Genomic DNA, 16855 nt, shown 5'->3' with positions numbered 1-16855 from the left:
ATAAAAGGTTGATACTCATTTGCATTTTTAGGATAAAACCTAAGGTAGTAATCAAAGATATATAAACAAGAATGTGAATCACAGCATTATTCATAATGGGCAAAAATGGGAAGCAACTTGTCTATAATAAGAAAATATTGTACTACTTATGATTAAAGCCATAAAAAGCATTTTTTGAGGAGTATTTAAAGAATTGAGAAAATGCATACAATCAAGTACAAATTAAATAAAGTAAAATATAATACCATCTGTGTGATACTACTTTTGTAAGCAGCCTTTCTCTATGAAATAAGTTCTGTAAAAAGCATTTTTCTAAAATGCTTATAATTTGAAAAAGAATTTTGTAACAAAACAAAAACATTCATAAACATAGTCATAGCTTACCCTTCCCCCTCCCCATATCCTCAAGTCCATTCTCTAGTAGGTCTGTGACAAAGTGAGAGAGTGGCATGGACATATATACACTACCAAATGTAAAATAGATAGCTAGAGGGAAGCAACCGCATAGCACAGGGAGATCAGCTTGGTGCTTTGTGACCACCTAGAGGGGTGGGATAGGGAGGGTGGGAGGGAGGGAGATGCAAGAGGGAAGGGATATGGGAACATATGTATATGTATAACTGATTCACTTTGTTATAAAGCAGAAACTAACACACCATTGTAAAGCAATTATACTCCAATAAAGATGTTTAAAAAAAAAACAAAAAAAAAACCCAAAAAAAAACATAGTCATAGAATAGAATATCAGGTGAGATTATTCTTGTTTTCTGGACTTGCAGCTGAGTTCCAAAGCTGAGAACAAAGGTTAATTACAATGTACCCTGGAGAGATGGTTGTCTTTGGGGGGAGTACAGTGTTTGGGAACAGAGGCCCAGTGCAAGGGACATTATCAAGATGCCTGCTGCATGGAAGCCAGTGTGTCATTATTAATCAGAGAAACAGTAACCAGGAAAAGAATGGGAGAGGATGCTAGTCTCTCCCAGTAAAACTAGGAGAGATTTGCCCCTTTTACCCTCCCCTCCTTTGGAGGAGTTAGCCTTTAAGAGGAAGGAGGTGGGGTGTCAGGATGCCTCACTTCACTTTCACAGCTTTTAAGAGTCAACTCAAATCCAGCTTTCACTGGTGGCAGGGGAATAGAAGAGCTTTGAATTCAGTTTAAGGTTGAAATTTTAAAGCAAAAGGACTGAGCCTTAAATATCAAAGCGAGACTGTTCTAATAATTGAAGGTTTATGTGTGTGTGTCAGTGGGCGTGTGGTTTATTGAGGAGTCTTAAGTCATTGCAGTATGCACAGGAATTGATTTTATTTTCTTCCAATCCCAATTGGAAAACTCTAGCCTTCCTTTTTTGTTATTGCAACTTACTATGTTGGCCGGATTCTACATAAAAAATGTATTTTAAGAAAAAAACAGAATTGTGTTTGTGTTCTGTATCTATATGAATGAGCAAAAAGGGCTAGAAGAATACACACTAAAATTAAAGATAGCTATCTGTTGGTAGTGGGATTATTTAGGCATTATATTCATATATTTAGTCTTCCCTATCTTTTCAACAACCAATAAGTATAATTTATAATCTTACCATTATATATATTATAAGAATATGTCTTTTGAAAAACTGTAATTAAACATAATGTTCATTGTGTTACTTGATTTGCATTTTAGAAGGATCCATATACTAGTGTCATTCTTCAAAGATTAGCACCTCAGGAATATGTTTCTCCAGATAAACTTGTAAGATTTCTTCTGTCAGACAAAAATATGGGGCCTCTTCTGCTTTATTTCATTTGAAATGAAATATTTCATTTGAAATATTTCATTATTTCATTTCATTTATTTCTTTAATTCATTGCTCAGCTGTCACTGCCACTGATTTTGCTCTCATCACATCTCATCTAGAATGCCTTGGCTGCCTTCTAACTAGCCTCTGCTTCAGCCTCTTCTACCCTCAACACTGCCTTCTGAGGGATGTTTCTGGAATGCAAATCTGGCTGTGGTTATTTTCCTGTTGAAAGCCAAATCTGGGCCTGGCACACGGTGCCCTTCCCCCTTAGACTCCCCTTAAATGCCATCCCGGGTGTCTTGCTTCTTTCCATATTTGCATCCTATTCTTTAACTTTATTAAATTACTTGTAATTTTCCTAGAGTGCTGTGATCTTTTTTCATGCTTTTTCTTAGTTTCTCATGCTTTTTTTCTCTTCCCTCCTTCATTCTTGCTACTGTCTCTTTCTTTGGAGAAAACTTCTAATTTTCCTTTAATGAGCTTAGTTTTACCTGGCAGAATAATCTATTCCTACCTTGTGTTCCCAGCACCATATATACAAAACTGCAGTTTTTTCCTTATTTGTGTGTCTTGCGTATAAATATGGGAAGTACTCAAAGTACTCAAACCATGTTTTCCTCAACTAGCTGAGGGCCTGTTATGTGATGGATGTTTAATACTTACATGTATAAAAGTTAGGAACTTTATGTACATTGCCTTTTTTAATTCCCTGCAACACACCTAGGAGGTGGAAGCTTAGAGACACATTTATTGTGTTGTTATTTGCTGACAGAACAGCCTTCATCTGGAGCGTTGCCAGTTGTCAAGGAAGCAGAAGGAAAAGGGACATGGAACCACATGGCGGGTTTTGAATATTTGCCCGTTTTATTGACCAAAGCAAGTCACATGACCACTCCTAAGTACTGTACAACAGGATGGGTATGTATAATCCTTCTATGAGGATGGCACCCAAGAGAGGAAAAATGAAATATTTGGCAAACATTAGTATAATCTACCACAGGGAACTACTTTGTTTACCACTGCCTATTCAGCACTTATTACTATGCCTGTACGTTGAAGATCTCAGTATTTGGTGGCTGAATGACTGAATGTCACAAAGCTAGTAGGTGCGCCAGAGCTGTGATTTGGTTAGTCTAACATCAGAGCCCATTCTGAATGAGTTTGCTGTTTGTATTACTTAGTCTCAGATACTTACTAATAACACTTTCTCTAATATCTCTCTGCTCATTCTCTCTTGTGTTTGCTTTTATTCTGTAAAGCGCAGGGAAATATCTGCAGTGATGATTAAAGAAGAGAAAGAATGACCTCAGCGGTAGAAAAAGGCCAGAAGTGTATCATTTCAGAGAAATCAGGTTAAGGAAAAAAAATTCTGACGGAAAAGAACAAGAGCAGTATCAAACATAGAAAGAGACTGATTAGGAAAAAAGACTGTAAGATTTGGTTAGAAAAGGTCTTTGCTGTCAGATACTTCTGTGAGGCCAAGGGGGCAAATAAGTGAGTATTTTCAGATTTGATCAGACTTTAAAAGGCAGAAGTGATAGTGACAATATTTATCTTTCAGAGCATTTGGAGACTGAGATCAGGGGTGGGAGTGCTGTCAAGATCCTGTATCGGAGAGATACAGGTTTTTCTCTCTGCAGTATATTCAGGTGGTCTAGTTCTAAATTTTCTCAGATACACAGAAGGAAATATCTTTAAAAATGAAGAACGGGGCTTCCCTGGTGGCTCAGTGGTTGAGAGTCTGCCTGCCAGTGCAGGGGACACGGGTTTGAGCCCTGGTCTGGGAGGATCCCACATGCCCCAGAGCAACTGGGCCCGTGAGCCACAGTTACTGAGCCTGCGCGTCTGGAGCCTGTGCTCGGCAACAAGAGAGGCCGCGATAGTGAGAGGACCGTGCACCGCAATGAAGAGTGGCCCCCGCTTGCCGCAACTGGAGAAAGCCCTCGTACAGAAACGAAGACCCAACACAGCCAAAAAGAAAGAAAGAAATTAATTAATTAAAAAAAAATGAAGAATGGATTCTATCCCTGAATAACCACATTAATCTCCTTGAATGACTGCAGTTAGTCTCAGTAATTCTCTACAGAAAAAAAAGTGGGCCTTCAAATATTTAAGTTAGATAGGTACTTTTTGAAATTCTAGTAATCTTATTTTATGGGTAAGGTAAAGTATCAAATCGTAAAGATTAATCGAATCATTGCTTTCTCACTTTTGAGATTAGACTCTGTGTGGTCAGAAATGTGTATTAATACAAGAGATTCAGTGGGGGCAATTAGAATTACTTGAAGAGGAGATCAAGAAGCAGAGGAACAGCACACGTTTTCAGTAAGATGGATCAAAAATTTTTTTTTAACTTCTTGGATTTTGATTTTTAATTCAGCCTGTACTCCTTGATAGCAGAGACCCTGGGAAAATTAATCTCTTTGATTCCTACTTTTTTCATCTACAAAGTAGGGATAATAATGTTTACCTTGATGTTTTATTATAATAAATAATAATGTATGTGGAATATTGACAATCAGTGGTAGCTCCGACGATGTACTAATTGAAATAATTACAGTGATAATGACTCACTCATCCACTTTTAGTTCTTAGGAACTTGCAGGATAAGAGAGGTTAGAAATAATTTGATCAGCACTGATTTACTTTTGGACACTTCCTGTATCTCTGTAAGATAAATCAGGGTTAATAGTAATGCATGGAGGTCCCCAGAAAGGGAAATTTCTTTCCCCAGAACCTCAGAATCCATTTAACTACTTGAAAACTTAATAAAAAAATTTCCGCTACCCTGACCATAATTTGCAAACCCTACAGCTTGTGTGAATCCATTGAGGAGAGATGCGTGCAGAGTAGGAGACAGGGCACTCTGTCTCTAGTGATGACTCCAACTTGAACACAGCTTGGTCAGGCACAGGGAGCATAGCTCATGCTGCCCTTGGAAAGAATAAAGTGGTGTGTCATTTATAAACAGCAGCCTTTTTATTCTTAAGGTTGCAGGAGAGTAATTACCATAGCAACAGCTATCCCCTCCAATGCAGATAAGCACAAGAATATCCCTTATTAGAGAGACTGGCAATTTGGGAGGTTCTAATCCTGTTATGATTTATTTTAAAAATCCTTTAATTTTAAAGCAATTTAACAAGTCCTTTTGTCATATTTTCCTGGGAAGTTGCATAGATTCCATATAATAGTTCTTGGGGCTGGAAGCTACCTCCTAAAGGAGTCTACTTTCTCCAGTTCTGGTCTTCAGACAGATAAAGGTTCCCCATTTAATGAAAATTAACTGAAAAATTAATTGCTTTAACCAGTTACCTTCAACAAATGATCCTGGCCGTATTCGTACCTTAAATTTATCTTGATCATAGTTTTTCCTAATCCAGTTCTCCTTCTGAATTCCCTGTTTTGGTTAATGGTACCTGTTTCTCTCTCTAGAAATAAAGTTCACAACTGAGTGTCATTTGATACTCCTATACTACAGCCTAAAATTGTTGACCTCCTGCCAAATTTGCTGTCCTAATACAGTGATTCCTAGCCTGTGTGAGAGTCACCTGTGGAGCCTTTTAAAAATACCGCTCCTAAAACCCATCCCTGGATATGTTGGGGTATAAGTATCTTTATTTTGAGTCATGAAGGTTTCATAGATATTGAAGAATAAATACAATATAAAATACAAAAATAAAGTGTGGATATAATAAAATGATTTTTTAAAGCTACCATCCAGTTCAAAAAGATGGAACATTACCAGTAGAACTGAAGTCTCTTAAGTACTACTGGTCTACCATTTCTTTCTCCCTCTCTTCAAGGGAAATTTCTATTCTGAATGTTAAAATTATTTTCCCCTTAGGTTTCATTGTAGTTTTCTTACAGATATGTGTCTTCCTAACCAACATATGGTCAAATTTTGTTTGTTGAACCTTCTGTCTATACTCTGTGACTTGCCTTTTTTATTCTCCATTATCATTTTGAGATTCGTCTGTGCTGATGCCTACAGCTGTGGCTCATTTATTTAATATAGTACCCCACTTACCACTACAACCCAATTGATTCATCCCCTGTCCCATGGATGGATATTTAGATTGTTTTTCTTTTTTTCCCCAGAGGCACATATTATACAACTTTTTTAGGGCATATACCTAGGAGCAGAATTACTGGACTGCATCTTCACATTTACATTTTCAACTTTCCAAAATAATGCCACTTTTTCCCCCCCATAGTGGTTGTATCCATGTACTCCCAGCCATACATGAGAATTTGTGTTGTTCCATATTTCTGTCTTCACTCGTTAATGCCCAAGGTTTTGGTTTTGTTTTTTGTTTTCATACTGGAGGATGTAAAGTAGAATCTCACAGTGATTTTAATTTTTCTTGATAACTAATGAGGCTGAGCATCTTTTCTTATGTGTATTTACCATTCTTGTTTCCTCTTCTGCAGAATTCGTGTTCTCTTTTGCCATGCATCTGAATTTTTAAAATTCCACAGGTAATTGTGAAAGCAGCCAGGAGTGAGAGGAACTGCCTCTGTGTCTGTCCCTTCCTCATTGTTCTTACTGTGTCTGCACATGTTCAGGCCCTCATCACCTCAGAACATCTCATCTATTTACAGTACTCCTCTCACTGGTCTCTGAGCATCCGGTCTCCCACCATGAATTCATCTGACCAGGTTCTTCTTCCTGGAACTTGGTTCTGACTGATTATCCAACTTCCTTGTAGAAAATGTTGCTGACTTCATATTGCCTGCAAATAAAGTCTGAACTTCTTGTAACTTTTTGATTAATACCTACCTACATATTGGGTACCTCTAGTTTCATCATATACCTTTTACTTCTGTCAATCCTAATATCTTGTTAATAGCAACATGAGCACCACGATTTCTTCTTTCATGCCTGGTCACCCATGAGCTCCACTGATGTAACATTTTGTAATTGTATATAGTTCCTTTATTCTACTCACCACTTTCTACATGGTGTTATTGTTGTCTTTGCCAGGCAGTGAATCCATGAAAGTACAGTCCTTCATTTTCACCACCCCCATCTCAGTGCCTTTTATATACTAGGTGATAGTAATTTTTTGTGGATGAATGAAATTGTGGAGTGGAAATAGAACCCAACTTTCAGAATTTAGTCTTCTTTTTTTCTTTTTCTGTTAAATCGATCAACTCCTCAAGGCCAAGAACTGAGTCTTATGAGTTGTGTCTATGATTTTTCCTAACTAGAGTATCTTTCACATGCTTGGTGTGAAGATGAAAGAAGGTCATGGGCTTTATTGTTGATTTGTTTTGACAAATGTTTTGAAAATTACACAATAAACTCTACCTTTAAGATGAAAGATACTTTGAAAAAAATTCTCAGTGATGAGAAATAGTAAATATTTTAATGTGAGTCTGCTTAAAGAAAGCAGTTTAAATTTATTAGGAATTAAATCTGGTGATTAAGCTTTTTAATTAACTGGGCAGTTTTACTTATAAAAAATATTGACAGGGCTCTGTATGCAAAAAATATTAAAGGATTAATTATGAAGAAATCGAAAGGAATAAGACTGAATTCCTTGTGTGACTTATGAATTGACCCTAAAGTCATTTCTACATGAATGTTCCAAAAAATATTTTTAGAGATGACATCATTGAAATATATATGTAGTCTCCACCAAAATATTCCATATATATCCAATTTATTCACCAATATATTCTCTTGTTTAAAACCTTTCTTGTCGTTTTACAATCTCATCTTACAATAAAGTTTTCTTGGTAGATTTTTGTGCTGTTGATTCTGAATGCAACTTTGCTGCTGCTTCCTCAGGTCTCTGAGTTGGGCTGGTGTGCAAGCAATAAGGAGGACCAGGTTCAGAAGTCCAGATGAATCAGGCTCCTTAGTGATACCCCATATCATTAGAATGGTTACTTTGGATGATACCAAAGGTCCAGTAGACCTAGCCTGTCTCTCAGAGTGAAAGTAGAAGAGTGTGGATATTTCTTTAATGAAATTTCCCAATATCATTTAGATCAGTAGCAGACCTGCTTGGCTGGTAACTCCAAAGTATTTCTTACCCCTTTCTTCTTTTATGTCTTGTCCCCTTACACTAGAAGTTGAAAATCCAGATACTTGGATGTGACCCAAAGAGACTTGGGGAAAGACTATTGAGAACTTTCTGAGAATGATAATTTTCTTCCCAATGAAAAGGGTAGACATATGAAGAGAGGTCATTGGCATCATTCCTTCCCTTCTTTCTTGGGATGTTGTTGCGGTGATAACTATATATGAAACTGTAGCAGTCATTCTGTGACTACGAGGGCAAAAAGCCAGTGCACTGAGCTGAGGTATGGAACACAAGAATGGAAAGAGGCTGGTTCATGATGATCCTATTAAGCAACAGAATGAACCCTGGAAATGCCACCTCCACGCTTGGTAGAAGTGAAAAATAATTGTCTTATTGTTTACTGTTCATTAGGTTTTCTGTTGTTTGAACCTGAATACATCCTAAGTGATAGAATCATCCATCTGTAATTCTCTGCATAATCTTCTTGAAAATCTCTATCTATCTATCTCTCTCTCTCTCTCTCTCTATCTATAATTTTAACAACCTCTTGGTGAGTTTTTCTGTTATCTGTCCTGAAATGAGCTTCACAAGACTCTCCTTTAATTTCTTTTCCCAAGATTTTATAACAACTTCTTACTCATTCTTTTTATATACTACATCTTTCTGGCACTGGGTGTGAATACTTTTATGATGATGATATTATCATCATTATGGAAATCTGACTCATATTAAAATTTCATCATATTTTACATCTGGACTGCCCTAAAATGTCTGTGCTTATCTACATGTAGGAATGCTTGGTTTACAGAAGAATTGCTAATTTTGCCCCTTTACTGAGTTTTAACAAACTCTTCACCTACAAGGACAACTTTCCTTCCCGAAGTCCACATTTCTGAGAAATTCATGAGACTTCTTATTTTGGAAAAATTGCCTTATTGGAGCTAGGTTTACCCAGAAATCCTTGTAATGCTTCCTTGCAAAATAACTTTAGTAGATAAGTTATTTATTTTTTTGTCCATGCTTCCTAACTTCCTGATGGAATTTAATGGAATCATTGAACTTCAACCATAGATTTCCAGTGAATATGGGGCTTTTTGTTCTAGAGTGGGTGTAGGCAGATTTTTCCTGAAAAGGTCCAGAAAGTAAATGATTTAGGCTTTGCAGGCCATGCAGAAGGTCACTTTTGCATATTTTTATTTTTGTTTTTATAACCCTTTCAAAATGCAAAAGCAATTCTTAATGGTTCATACAAAAACAAGGCGTAGGTTGGATTCTGTCCATGGATTGTAGTTTACCAACCCTTTGTCTAGAGGGTTATTTTGCAATGTATGGGTAAGAAGCTTCCACAACCCCCAAAATAGAGGTAAAATAGCTGAGAGTACTTAACAAAAGTCAAGAGAGAGAGAAGAGAAAGAAAAGAAAGTATTCTACCATTTAGCATTTGTTGAATGTAATAAGCGAGAGTCCCTGAGTAGACTCAGGTACATATCTTTTGGAGTGGGTTATTTCTACCGAGAACTAATTTTGCCATTTGTGGTTTGTTTCTGAAGGTTTCGTTCTCAGATGGCAACATTAAGTTCCCTCATTGTAGTCACAGACAACCTCTTTGAAAGTGTTAAAAGTCAAAATCACAAGTGGTGGAAAGATATGTTTTCTCCTTCTTCAATCGGTGGTTTTCAATAGGGAATAATAGGTTAAAGTAATGGTAAATGTCAGAATTTCACGTGTCACTTTTAAAGATCAACTTCTGTATAGTCCTGGTTAAAGTTATTAGGGGTATAAGTAGTATATAGTCCAGTGAGTGGAAGGGTGTGCTAGGTATTAGTGCAGCTCAATACTGTTTTCAGTTCTGCTCCTCTGAGCATAGGAAGTATGTGCTTCTCTGCTTCTTCCTTGAACATGTAACCTTGTCACTTTCTATGATGAGTGAAAGTGAGCAAAAGTAAGCAATGTCACATGGACTTGGAGCACATTTCATGAATGAGAAATAAACTTATGTCATGTTAAAGCACTTAGACTTCGGGGATTATTTTGTTACTGTTGCATAATCTAGCCTGTCCTTACTGAGACAAAGACATGTATCGTTGTGGAAATTTATAAATTGGTGGAAGTATATAATATACAAGTGTATATAATAAGTAATATATAAGTAATAAGTATATATAATTATAGAAGTGGGTTTCGACTAGGTTTTAAAAATAAAACTGTTTTCTCAAATACAAGTTTAAGATTTCTATTATATAAATGTGTAAATTGTGCAACTACTTAGAGCAGAAGCTGAAATGTCTCCTTCTAGCCAGTCTTCCCATCCCTCTCCTCACCAGACTTTGAGGTCTCTGAGATCCTTGGGTCCCATTTATAGAACTCCTAAGTCTTAACAAAGCACAATTTATAAACCACAAGTACAAGAAGATAGATTTTAGTTCAATAAAAGGAAATACTTTCCCTCAGTCAGAAATATCCAAAGATGGAGTGGGGCACTAAAGAGGGAGCTGCTGTCACAGGAAATGTTAAAGCACTGATTGATTATACTGGGTATGTGGTAGAAGACATTCTCTCATTGGCTGGCCATTTCTAGCCTCAGGGTTTCTGATTCTTAGATCTCTTTCAATGGATAACCTCCTCTATTATTCTTTATCTCTCCCCCCCCTTTTTTTTTTTGCCTAATCTATCACTTCCTTTTTCATTTTATTAAAAATCCATTTATCTATCAATCTGTCTGTATCCAGTAGTGTGCTTGTACAAAGCCAAGATAACCAAATTTTAAATTTTCAGTAATTTTTAGAGCTAGTTGTTAAGAACACAGACATTATTAAAAGTTCCATTATATAAACTTACAATGAAATAATTTATATGAAAAAAACTAGGTAATAACACTAAAAACTCATCACTTCCTAATTACTTTGCTACGTTTTACTATTATTTATGCTCTTGTGATTATTTTCATCGATCACATCTGTATGGTGGAAACATACAATGGCATGCTACTGATGTCTCTCCCAACTCTGCCTTCAGTGATGTACATTGACAGCTTGAAATCAGCTATGGTGGGAGTATTTATAACAAATCATCAAACACTACAAGTCAGAGTCTTCTCCCTGGAGAACTGCTTGCTAAACCTTTACCAGCACTCACCGTGTCCATCTATATCTCTCCCTGCCTCTAGAATTTAAGCTCCATGAGGATAGAGTCTATGTTCACTGTTGTTAGTGCTCAGTAAGTGTTTATTTATTGAATGGATTAATGACAGGGCCAGCAGAGAGTTTAAAAGAAGCAAGATGAGAGAAACCAGGGAACATGGAGTGGGAAGGTTTTGATGAGGTTGAAATTGCTTTGTTTTCTTTTGGCTGTGCCTGCCTGGGCTGTATTACACAGACAGTGCATAGGAAATGGCACCTAACGTCATTCAGTTTGCAAACAGGGATTATCCCTCCCAGTTCTCCAAGGAGATCTTTCCAAAGCAATCTCTGCATCATTCATAATTTCCTGAAGAAAATTTGACATCTTTTCTTTGCTTGTGGTATCCTAATGCAATTGCATTTGTAGGCAAGGCTGCTGATTTTGGGGGCAAAGAGATAAAATCTTCACTCAGATAAACCTTAACCCCCAAAACTCACTCTCAGCAAAACCAAAGAAGAAGATAAGGCTGTGAAGTGGATTGTCTGTCAGTCTAGAGAAGCCAGTACAATTAGGTGGCCATCAAGGAAAGCTGAGAAGGGAAAATGAAGGCAAATTACACCAACCATCTTAAAGAGGTTTCACTGAAAAGTTCCCTAGCCTGAAGTCTATTGGTTATCTTAATGAAGTAACTAGAGACACCAACTTTTGACCAATTGACCATGTATAAAAAGGTTTTCTGAGGACATTTGAGCTGCTGTACACCAAGGTTCATGAGCTAGCAATCTGTAGACAGTGCCTGGGCTACAGATATGTTAGGTCTGTGTGGAAGTTAAGAAACTTGAATTAGTTTCTCACAATTAAATATCAGGGGAGTTCCACTAAATATGTGGATTTCTGACTTCTCTTGAAAATTCAGTATATCCAGTAACAACAGACCTGTATCCCCACAAGGTGAAAATCCACTCGAGTCAAGTAGTTTTACCCTTTTACCCTCTTTACATGGATCATAAACTCTACAGCACATCACCTTCCCCACCATGTCCCAATGTCCTGATGTCCATACCTGGTCTGCCCTGTTCTGTTAGGTTATTTGCCCGGTCCTTGTATTCTTTTGATATTGTTGAATAGCCATTTTCCTATGTAATATTGATAACATTTGACAGTTGGGTGGCTAACAGGGGCTACATTCTGTTGTTTGGGAGCCAGTAGTCCTGCCACTAGACAGTTAACCTCCCTGAGTCTCATTTTCTTAGGTATAAGTGAAATGATTACCCCACATGATCACTAAGGCTTCTTGCTACTCTGGCGTTCTATGCTCACACTGAATAACCTAAACACTTATACTGTTTTCTAACAGTTTTTGTTTCTAACTCATATTTCTATCTCTGTGCTCTCTTTCTGCATCTCCATCTCTATCACTATCATTATGCAAAAGATTATTTTTCTCTTACTGTGTATTTTAGACCATGATGCCTAAAGGTTATCTGTGGTAAAGAGAAAGAGTGTGGGACTTAATGGAAGTAAAGAAGTGTGCCTAACTATCCAGTCTCTATTCTTTCTTCTTATAAGAGAGAACATTTGCTTTGTTTAGAGTCTTTATAGGGCTTGAAGCAGAAAAAAAATGGTGATTCTAAAAGAGGATTCCACAATTCAGGGAAAATACTTCTTTTTTTTTTTTTAAATTTCCACTGTATTCTCTGAGTATAATTTGCTTGAAATATCAAAGACGTCAATTGCTGAAAATGTTCATTGTATACTTTTCTAAGTAGAATATAACAGCCAGCCAGGTCTTTGGCATTAAGCTACCATAGTGATAGATATCCTAGACTTACATATATAAAGAACAAAACAATTTACATTTTTCTTTGTAGTCTACATAAAATACCCATTTACATAAAGGATAAAGTGTTTACCACATCTAAGTGTACAGCTTTTGAAACAGTATTTCTCAAACTTGGTTCACAGCGATAAAGATACTGTCTCTAGTATGCTAGCTTCGGTAGTAGCTTGAGGACCCGATATAAGGTAAAAGCTGATGGGCAGCCTTGTTGGGATATGGTTTTGTTTCAAGCACATCTAATGGATTGTACTTTTATGATGCTTTTTTTCTGTTTGGATATAAAACATCATTATAAAAATGAAATACTTTTTTTTTAGTTTCATAGCTGGATGAGATATGCATAGTTACTTGTGTGAAGAGTTTTTTTCCTCTCAATTTTTCTGTTCAGATTAGGAATGTATCTCTAGCCAGTGAGGCCTCTGTATGTAATTTGTATTTAAAGTGCCTAAGAATTGACACTTTCTTTTTTTTTTTTTTTTAAAGTAGAGGGAAGGATTATTTATTTATTTATTTATTTATTTATTTATTTATGGCTGTGTTGGGTCTTCATTTCTGTGCGAGGGCTTTCTCTAGTTGCGGCAAGCGGGGGCCACTCTTCATCGCGGTGCGCGGGCCTTTCACTATCGCTGCCTCTCTTGTTGCGGGGCACAGGCTCCAGACGCGCAGGCTCAGTAGTTGTGGCTCAGGGCCCTAGTCGCTCTGGGGCATGTGGGATCTTCCCAGACCAGGGCTCGAATCCGTGTCTCCTGCATTGGCAGGCAGATTCTCAACCACTGCGCCACCAGGGAAGCCCGACACTGTCTTTCTTAAGAAGGTATTTCACTGATACTTTTTGCTATTTTGTGTTCTAGATTATTAAATAAATGTGCAGAATGACAAGAAATTTAATTGGCTCCTGAGTGCAGAGGATAATATTAGAGATTATGTGGAAATAAAGTTGTTAAAAAAAAACCCCTATAGCAGAAACACATACTTTTAAGATTTAATAAGGTGTCTAATTTAGAAAATTTTGTTTGTACAATTTACAGTTTGGTCTCACTGATTCTTTCTTCTTCCTCTAGATCATTGCTTTTTTTTTTCTTTTCCATTTCTTTATTGCAGCCACATGTAGTGCTAGTGACTGATGTAGCCCTGGGAGATGACTTGAAAATACCATGGTACTCTAATTGCATTCATTCCTTTACTTTCTTTTTCTTTTAATAAGAAAGGCAGAAAAAAATTTCCTGTTTTTCCTTGGATTTTTTGGAAAAGCTCTTCTAATGTTAATCATTCCTACTGATTTATTAGCTCTTAGGTTTCTGTTGCTTAAAAATGACAAGTGCAAGTGAAGGTTTTTGTGCAACCAAAAAAGACCTTGAAGCTAATAAATGCTTTGTATGATTTCACTGTGTTGAATGATGAGCTTAAAAAGATTGTACTAGGAAAAATAATTTATTTCTGAAACCAGTTGTAACTAGTGGCTTGTGCAGTAGGCATATGTAAGATATGAAATTTTGTTCTATCCTTTAGGATTTGGAAATAACTATAACAGCTGAAGTTAAAATCCCATACTTTTTACCTTCAGCTTTCCAAGATTAGGTCTGAGTTCTTTTGTTAGATACATATTTTTCTGTGATTTTAAATATAGGAAAAAAAGAAATAAGCAAAATGAAGGTAGTGTATGTGTATGCTACAAAACATGAAACAAAAAAAGGTGTTCATCAAAGTTAATAGAAAGCTAAACTGGGGAATTTCCTGGCTGTTCAGTAGTTAGGACTTGGCACTTTCACTGGGTGAAAGTGAAAGTGGCCTGGATTTGACCCCTGGTGGGACTGGGGAACTAAGATCCCACAAGCAGAGCTGCCAAAAAAAAGAAAGAAAGAAAGAAAGAAAGAAAGAAAGAAAGAAAGAAAGCTAAACTGTGAAATCTAACCATGTCCTTAAAATTCAGTTAATAAATAGTCTAACAATCAGGAAAGAAGAAGAAATAGAAGGCATCAGAATTGGAAAGAAAGAAATAAAATTGTCTCTATTTGCTGATGACGTGATTTTGTATATAGAAAATCTTAACAACTCTAACAAAAAACTGTTAGATCTAATCAATGAATTTAGTAAAGCTGCAGGGTACAAAATTAATATACAAAAATCAGTAGTGTGTCTATACACTAACAGCAAAATTATCTGAAAAAGAAAGAAAATGATCTCATTTATGAGAAAAAAAATAGTTCTATTAGTTAATTATTCATCAACAAATGTAAGGATTGTGGCTTAAATATATATATATAGTTACATTTATATATATATATAAATGTATATATATACACAAAACTATGGAAAGCATGAAGAAGTTGTAATGGAAGTAAATGAATGTAAATTCCTCAAAATAAATGTAGATTAAACCAAGAAGCTATATTCAGTGTAGCATACTTTAAAATAATTTATTTAAAAGAATAAAAGTTTAAAAGGAGAAACATATACTTATGCTTTTTAAACTTGATGCCAAAAAATAACGACTAATTGGATTTTAACAGAATGATTTTCTTAGGACATTAAAAACATTATCCTGATTTTTTAAATGAATAGGTGTATTTTTATTATAACCTCTTAAAAGTTTAGTTGGTTTGTCTTTAGAATTTTTCAGTGTTATGATTAACACTAATGATACTAAAAATTTTAAAATGCAACAGCTTGATGATTCAGTCTGGGAAAATAGAAATAACAATGAAAAAAATTTTCAAGAAAATATGAGCTGTTTAAGGCCATGTACCACCTCTTATATTATTTTAAACAAAAATCTTAGGAGTACTCATTAGTTACCAGGCCCTGTGCTGGGCACCAGATGAACTAAACATACTTCCTGTCTCCAAGAACAGATGAAGTGGCTAGCTTTGTTCCTTGTATGTGTATTATTCATCTCTGTGCTTTTATCATCTAGCGTAAAGCTCAACACATAAAAAGCAGTCAATATCTGCTAGATGCGTTGAGTCAAATATTTGTTGCCAGAGTGAAAATCTAAGATTTTGCACTCAGTAAGTTGAGTCATGTTTGGGCTTCTCAGAAAGTTTGTAAATGGAAGAAAACACAGGTGTAGGATCTCTTGAACTTGCTAGGATGCAGATTATTTAACAGTATTCAAATAACAGCATTGCATTTAAGCATTTATAGTGTTAAACATTTCTATTTGTTTTAACACTTAGTATAGTGGGAAGAGCAGGAGTCTGGGGGTAAGATACCTGTGTGATTGTGGGCAAGTGCCTACCGTCTTTGAACTTGAGATTTTTCATCTTTAACACGAGGGCCAAAGAAAGTTTCTTAATCTGAAGTCACAAATGACCTTAATGGAGACCTTGAATGACTTTATATGGTATACAAAATGATGTGTGGATGTTTGAGAATATATATTTTTACCTGGAGAAAAACTTCAATAGATTCTCAGGAGTCTACACTCAAATTTTCTTTCTGCCACCCAAGTTTAATTTCTGGTCTAAACTGTCTCTAAAGTTTATTTTACTTTAAAAAATAGTCTTTGGCGTAACACGCAAAAATTTTGTTCAGTAGATTAAAGTTAGGAAATAAAACTTTCAGCTTGTTATTATATAAGAGAAATCCCATTTTGGGTCATTCTCTGTTTCCTACCTTAATCAAATAATTAACCTGTCAAGCAGCTAATGAACATCTATTGATAACCGTTATATATTTTGAACTGTCATAACAAAGGGGAATAGTGAAGTGTATACCAATATCTTTCTTCAGAGAACCCAGAGTAAAACCCAAAGACTAAATCAAGCTAATCTTTCATTTCAGTGTAGTTGTGGAGATGAATCTTACACCATGGAAAATTAGAGGGAAGCTATATTTAAGACTATACTGGCTGTAAGTGAAACATATTATTCATTCTAACTGATGTATTTAGGAGATATTTCCAAAGTTTTGTGTTAATCCATGCAAGAGAAATTTACTGAGCACTGACTGTATGCCAGGCACAAAAATACACTAAAAAATAATACATGGTCTTTCAACATTAGGGACTGTCATAGTGTAGGAAATAGCCACAAAAACAAATCATTATAGTGTTGTGATCCAGTATTACATTCAGATATGCA

At 36.0% G+C, this 16855-nt stretch overlaps 1 protein-coding gene and 1 long non-coding RNA gene across 5 annotated transcripts in view; one reads left to right on the top strand and one right to left on the bottom strand.

Annotated features, from left to right (window-relative positions):
• PDE4B (phosphodiesterase 4B) overlaps positions 1-16855 on the top strand; it is a 601639-nt gene that overhangs the window by 28541 nt on the left and 556243 nt on the right. The window lies entirely within an intron of this gene.
• The window catches only part of LOC309641583, a 308049-nt gene continuing 304450 nt past the window's right edge, over positions 13257-16855 (bottom strand). Inside the window, exon 2 of the long non-coding RNA XR_014252699.1 lies at positions 13257-13399. This is a non-coding gene — a long non-coding RNA (uncharacterized lncRNA). The remainder of the gene's footprint in view (positions 13400-16855) is intronic.

This window comes from Balaenoptera physalus (assembly GCF_965194825.1).
Source record: "Balaenoptera physalus genome assembly, chromosome: 1".
NCBI lineage: Eukaryota > Metazoa > Chordata > Mammalia > Artiodactyla > Balaenopteridae > Balaenoptera > Balaenoptera physalus.
This window is presented reverse-complemented; position numbering and strand designations above follow the sequence as displayed.